This window comes from Pipistrellus hanaki (assembly GCF_964339955.1).
Source record: "Pipistrellus hanaki genome assembly, chromosome: 11".
In the NCBI taxonomy this organism is placed as follows: Eukaryota; Metazoa; Chordata; class Mammalia; order Chiroptera; family Vespertilionidae; genus Pipistrellus; species Pipistrellus hanaki.
Window position 1 is genome coordinate 29,749,107 of NC_140513.1, and position 6,529 is coordinate 29,755,635.

Consider the following 6,529-nt stretch of genomic DNA (forward strand, 5'->3'; position numbering starts at 1 on the left):
AATGGAATCCTTTTTTTTTTTTTTTTTAACTGTGGAGAAACATCGCAACCCTGGTCTCAATCTCTCCACCTGCCTATCCAAAATGTTCCCAGAATTGGAGCCCTGGCCAGGTGGCTCAGTTGGTTGGAGCACCATCTCATACACCAAAATGTTCCCAGAATTAGTGATCCTTTCAGCAACTAGAGAAGGGTCCCTGAGCCTGAGCCATTCATGGAGCACAGGTCCTAATGGAGAATGACTAAGAACTAGGAACTGCCTGCCTCCAGAGAACCCACTGGGGTGCTCTCTGAACTGAATGAGGCTTTGTGGGAGGAAAATCACCTCCCCCTGAAGTACACCAACTTCTTGTACTGAGTAATGGGGCACATACCCCATTAAACAGCAGGGGCACAATCTGTGTTTAGCAGCTCCCCCAAGTGGCAAGAAACAGCCACTACAGAGGGCTGACCAATACTAGGCTTTATCCCCACTTGAAAATGGAAGTTTGGAAATATTTCCTTTTAGACTGCAAATATTTCCAAAGGTCAGTGGATAATTCAGAAGAAGAGGGGACCCCTGATCCTATGTGTTTGTTCTATACAGTTCACACCTATTATATCCATGAAGAGCAAAACACATATGGTAACTACTCAATAAATTATTATAATGAATAAATGTGAGCTGAATTAAATAAGGACAAAGAGATATATATTATGGGGAAAGAATTATTAGACAAAATAATATTTACTGAAATATGCTATATAATAAAAGCCTAATATGCTAAGTATCTGGTGGTCTGGCCAGCCATTCAACCAATCAAAGCATAATATGCTAATGATATGCTAAAGCCACTCAACTGCTTGCTATGACATGCACTGACCACCAGGGGCAGATAGTCAACCAGTCGACTAGTTACTATGACATGCACTGACCACTAGGGGGCAAACGCTCCAACCAGTGGGTTAGCTTGCTGCTGGAGTCTGGCTGATTGGGACTGAGTGAGATGGGCCAGACACGCCCTGGAGCCCTCTTACATCCCTCCCTGGCCTTAAATGTACACTGGTGAAGTCCCTCTTCCAATCTGGGCTGAAAAACTGCCCCCACTCCCCAGGTAAACCTCCCCTTCCAGTACATAAATTTCATGCACTGGGCCTCTAGTAACCTTCATAAAGATAAGATGTGTGTGGGTTTTTTTGTCCACTGCTGAATCTCCAGCATTTAGAACTATGCCTAGTGTGTATGCTTTAGTAAATATTAGTTTATTTGAATGTTAAATGAAGTGGGGAGAAAGAAGGACTTCTTGTAACATGTCACATAGCTGTGCCCCAACCCCCTTCCTGTCTAATATATTTACCAGCAGCTTAAAGAAAAGACCTAAGAGGCCCGTTTACCAAATCCACCCACAACACCAAACTGGGGGAAATGTTGATATGATGATCACCTGAATCATATTGCCATATCTACATACTAAGCCAGAAACCAATAAGATGAAATGTGATTCATACAAAATCCTACATACAGGCTTAAAAAAAATAAAGTGAACAATTTCAGGGTGGAAAAGACCTGACTTGCAGCAGTCTCTGAGGACAAGACTTGAAAGTTTTAGTTGGAAGCAAGGCTTGTATTGGTAACATTTGACCCTGTCAAAACACTTGTGCAGTGACAGATGGCCTCATTGGAAGGGAGCGTCCAGAATGAAGATGAAATAGGGAGTCGTTCCATGGTGCAAGGATAAAATGTCACATTCATCTGGGGTCTAACATGGGTCATATGGAGTGGGCCCAGAGGGGGTCATGGATCTAATGGATAAAATAATGAGGAAGAATCTTGAAAACATATCATCTGTCCTCGTTAATTGGGCTCAGTGGATCCAAGTGTACTGGGTTTGATTCTGGTCAAGGGTGCATACCTCAGTTGCAGGCTCCTCCCCTGCCTAAGCCTTGGTCAGGGAGCATGCAAGAGGCAACCAATCAAAGTGTTTTTCTCACATTAATTTTTTTTCTGTCTTTCCTTCTCTCTTCCACTCTCTCTAAAATCAATGGGGAAAATATCCTTGGGTGAAGATTTTTAAAAATAAAAATAAAATATATCATCTGAATAACAACTAAAAACAAAAGAATGAGGGTTAGTTGTAGAGAAGAAAGGGGTCCTGAGGAACAAGACAATTTTCTTCAAATATGTATATAATCGCTGTTGATTCTGTACACCCCAAAAAAATAAAACTAGAGCTAATGGATAAAAATTAAAAGGAGGCTTGCAAAGAATTTCTCACAATATACAGCTGTTAAGAAATGGAATCGGCTGTCTCAGGAAATTGTGGTTCCTTATCATTGGAAGGAAGCAGGTGACATGAGAATTTGTATGCGCTGCATGCCTGCTGTGTGCCAAGCACTAGAGTGGAGGATTTATGTAATCTCATTTCTTCTTCACATTCATCCTCTGGAATAAGCATTTATTATTAATGCAGGATCCGCATATCCAACACCATCCACCTGTATATGGGTAGTTAATTGTTTGTTTTTTTAAGTTAAAGTAGGGATTCATAAAAGATGATACAAACATGCCTTAAAATTTTATTTAACTTAATACATATGAGGGTCCTTCCATTCCACAACTGTGATGTTGACCCAAGGCCTTCTTCAGGGGAAAACTGTTTATTGGATTCACCTGGTCTTTATTTTTAAAATTCTACTTCTATGTATCAAGGTTACCAATTTCCATTTCTTAGAAGTAGAGTGAGAACTTACACTCCCTTAAGAAGCATCTGAGTTGGAGACTTTTTCCAGGTTTCTGTCATTTTCCCCAAGTCTTTACAACCATCTTCTCTACGCCTAATTCAAAAGCTAGTTTTTACCATATCATCCAGTAATTCCACTTCTGGGGATATATCCAAAGAAAATGAAACTGATACCTTGAAGAGATATCTACACCCCCATATTCATTGTAGCATTATTCATTTCAACCAAGACATGGAAACAACCCGCGTTCATTGATGGATGAGGGGATAAAGAAAATGTAGTGAGTCTGGTGGATGCTTCTCTGTCTTTAGATCTATTTTTGTTCATCAGTTTGTTGTTCATTAGCTTCCACATATGAGTGAAATAATGTGATACTTAGCTTTCTCTGACTGGCTTGTTTCACTCAGCATAATGCTTTCCAGGTCCCTCCATGCTGTTGCAAATTGCAGGGAGTTCTACACACAATAGGCGACCAAAGTAAGCAAGTTTGAGGATGATTGCTGGGGGCAAGGGTGGGTGTGTCCACGTGAAGCAGCAGCGGCTAGCTCAGCCCCTTTTCCAGCCCCGCCCCCGCCTGATGAATACCTTATAGGCAAGTTCCGTCATACCCTTTGCTGTCATTGGCAGCTCCCAAGATGATGTCCATCATGGATGGGTCGCTGAGCACCTGGATTAACATGATGAAGGGCTGGCAGTACGTTGGTTCATGATGGACTACGATGCAGAGCTGCTCCCCTACTACACGGGGCAAAATGTTGAGAGGCTCTCGCCACGGCTGTGTGAGACTCAGAGAAGCTGTGATTCGTATAGACAATGAAGACGACAGCAACTTCACAATAGCTGTTGAGTAGAAAACTATCCCTTTCCAGGCTCGTGATGCTGATGTTAGAGAGAAGTGGATCCGTGCCTCAGAAGAAACAGTCTTCTACACACGCTTCAGCATCAAGGTCAGGATTCAGGATTTGTTTCTAGTGTCCAAGACTTTGATAAGAAAATCACAAAGGCTGGTGCTTACCTGCAGATCTTGATAGAACAATTAAAACTTTTTAATGACAAACTTCAAAACTGCAAAGATGATGAATAGAGAAAGAAAATAGAAACTCTTTAAGAGACAACGAATAGCATGGTAGAATCCATTAAAAGCTGGGTTGTGTTGCTGCAGATTGCTAGAGACGGGTGTAATGTGGGGAATCATGCAGGTGGGATTATAAGTGCTATGAATCCTGTAGGTGCAACCTAGTCCCTAGGAACCTGTGATCAACACAGGGCCTTCCCAGACTGTATTTCCTCCAGACCCTGGTCAGTTGTGTTAAGTCAGAGCCGCATGCACCTTCCCTACCAGTTGGACCTGTATTAGCTATCTTGGGACATCATCAGACTCCAACACCAAGTAACACAGGCAGTGGGCGCTCACCACCTAGTAGCAGTCTAACTTCTCCAAGCCATGCCAGCTTGTCTCCGAGTATGGTCCCAGAGTTCTCTTATTCTAGCAGTGAAGGTTAATTCTATGATGCTGATGAATTTCATCAAAATGGCTCATCCCCAAAGCACTTAATAGAGTCCTCTGGATCTGCTTCTGTCTTGACCCATAATAGCTCAGGAAATAGTCTAAAGTATCTAGATACCGTAGAATCCATTAGTCCTTCCATGTCCAATGGAACAAGTGCTACTGACCTTTTCAAATCCTATGATGATAGAGATGATGAAGGGGAGGTGGGGCTGGTTGAAAAGCACAAGGTTATCATGCATCTGTTGTCACAGGTTAGGCTTGGGATGGATCTTACTAAGGTAGTTCACCCAGCCGAAACCGGTTTGGCTCAATGGATAGAGTGTCGGCTTGGGGACCGAAGGGTCCTGGGTTCGATTCCGGTCAAGGGCATGTACCTTGGTTGCAGGCATATCCCCAGTAGGGGGTGTGCAAGAGGCAGCTGATCGATGACTCTCTCTCATCGATGTTTCTAACTCTCTATCTCTCTCCCTTCCTCTCTGTACAAAATCAATAAAATATATTTTTTTAAATAATAAAAATTAAATTAAATTTTTAAAAAAGGTAGTTCACCCAACATTTATTCTTGAAAGAAGATCTCTTTTAGAAATGTATGCAGACTTTTTTTGTACATCCAGACCTGTTTGTGAGCATTAGTGACCAAAAGGATGCCAGAGACCGAATGGTTCAGGTTATGAAATGATACCTCTCAGCCTTTCATGCAGGAAGGAGATGATCAGTTTCCAAAAAGCCAAACAACCCCATTGTGGGTGAGATCTTCCAGTGTCACTGGACATTACCAAATGATACCAAAGAGAACACAGAGCTAGTTTCAGAAGGATCAGTGCCTGGGATTTCCAAAAACATTCATGGCTGAGCAGGTTTCCTATCATCCAACCATTTCAGCCTTTTATGCTGAGTGTTTTAACAAGAAGATACAATTCAGTGCTTATATCTGGACCAAAGCAAAATTCCTTGGAATGTCAATTGGGGTCCACAGCATAGGACAGGACTGTGTCTCATGCCTAGGACCATGACAAACATTACATTTTCACAGCCCCCATCATTGTGGAAGGTCTATCCTCACAGTGCCCTAGATGGAGAATGCTATATTAATTGTTCCAAAACTGGCTATAGTGCAAATATTGTCTTCCACATGAAATCTTTGTAAGATTTCTGGGCAAGAAGTACAGAATTACTGGTGAGATTTTTTTTTTTTCTCCAAATGACAAGAAGTCCTTTGTTCAATTGGAGGCAAATGGAATGGTGTTGTGTATGCAAAATATGCAACGGGGGAAATGTAGTTTTTCTTGATGCCAAGAAATAGCCTATAATCAAGAAGAAAGTGAGAAAGTTAGAAGATCAGAATGAATATGAATCTCGCTGCCTGTGGAAGGATGTCACTTTCAACAAAAATCAGAGATTACTACACAGCAACTGAAGCCAAGCTTAGTCTTGAAAAAAGACAAAGAGCTGAAGCCTGAGAAAGGAAGAAGGAAAGTCCATGGGAGGGGAAGACGGAGAATGTTGGGTTTACGATGAGCCATCACTGAAACGCCTTGGTGCTGCCAAGCATTAGGTTGGGAGATGCAAAGTTTACACGTGATAACCAGGGCAGTGGCCGTAATTAAGCAGCAGTCTTTCTTTGGGAAAACTGACTTACTCCCTTCTTATTGCAGTGGTTCCTGTTTCAGGGCTACTATTCTCTTTACTTTTGTACATACATTTTTTTCATAATGAAAATAATTTAAAAATCTAAAACTGAGGTCCCGTGGTTATGAGGTGAAGCCCACCACCCTCGTCAGTGGTAAAGCCTGGATTGGAGGAAGAAGGGGCCTCACCAGGCATGGAACCCGCTTCCTGCCCCCAGAAGGCTCTTCAGCAGCTTGAGGAAACGAATGCAGACAAATCTCATGGCTTAAAGGAGTAGATCCCAAAGCATTGCTTCTCACACTGTTATCACTTCCCCAATCACAGTTTCTCACTGGAAGGAACAACAACAACAAAAATACCAGCATTCCCAGACTTTGGACTGCGCCCCCAAGCGTTCTCCTGGGAGCATATGACACATGCAGACTCCAGGGATCCAACCAGACCACAGAGCAGACTGGGTCCGTGGCAGCGCCCCTGGGGGTCTGGCTGTTTAATTTATTTACCCAGTGAAACTAGGGCATCCCTGAACTCCAAAGGGGATCAGCATCCCAATTTCACCAAAGAGCAATTTGGCCTAGAAGGGCCCTGTCACCCGCCCAAGGTCATCTCCCCCTGCGACCTCCCCCCATTTTTTACAACCTTGCGCCCTCTGCAAGTCTTTTGTGGAAGATGT

General features: G+C 42.8%; 1 pseudogene across 1 annotated transcript; it reads left to right on the forward strand.

Moving 5' to 3' along the window:
* Positions 1-3,337: 3,337 nt before the first annotated feature.
* LOC311629754 (oxysterol-binding protein-related protein 9-like) lies at positions 3,338-5,782 on the forward strand (annotated as a pseudogene). Its single transcript has 2 exons — positions 3,338-4,505; positions 4,768-5,782. The product of its transcript is annotated as an oxysterol-binding protein-related protein 9-like (transcript).
* The last annotated feature ends 747 nt before the right edge of the window (positions 5,783-6,529 follow it).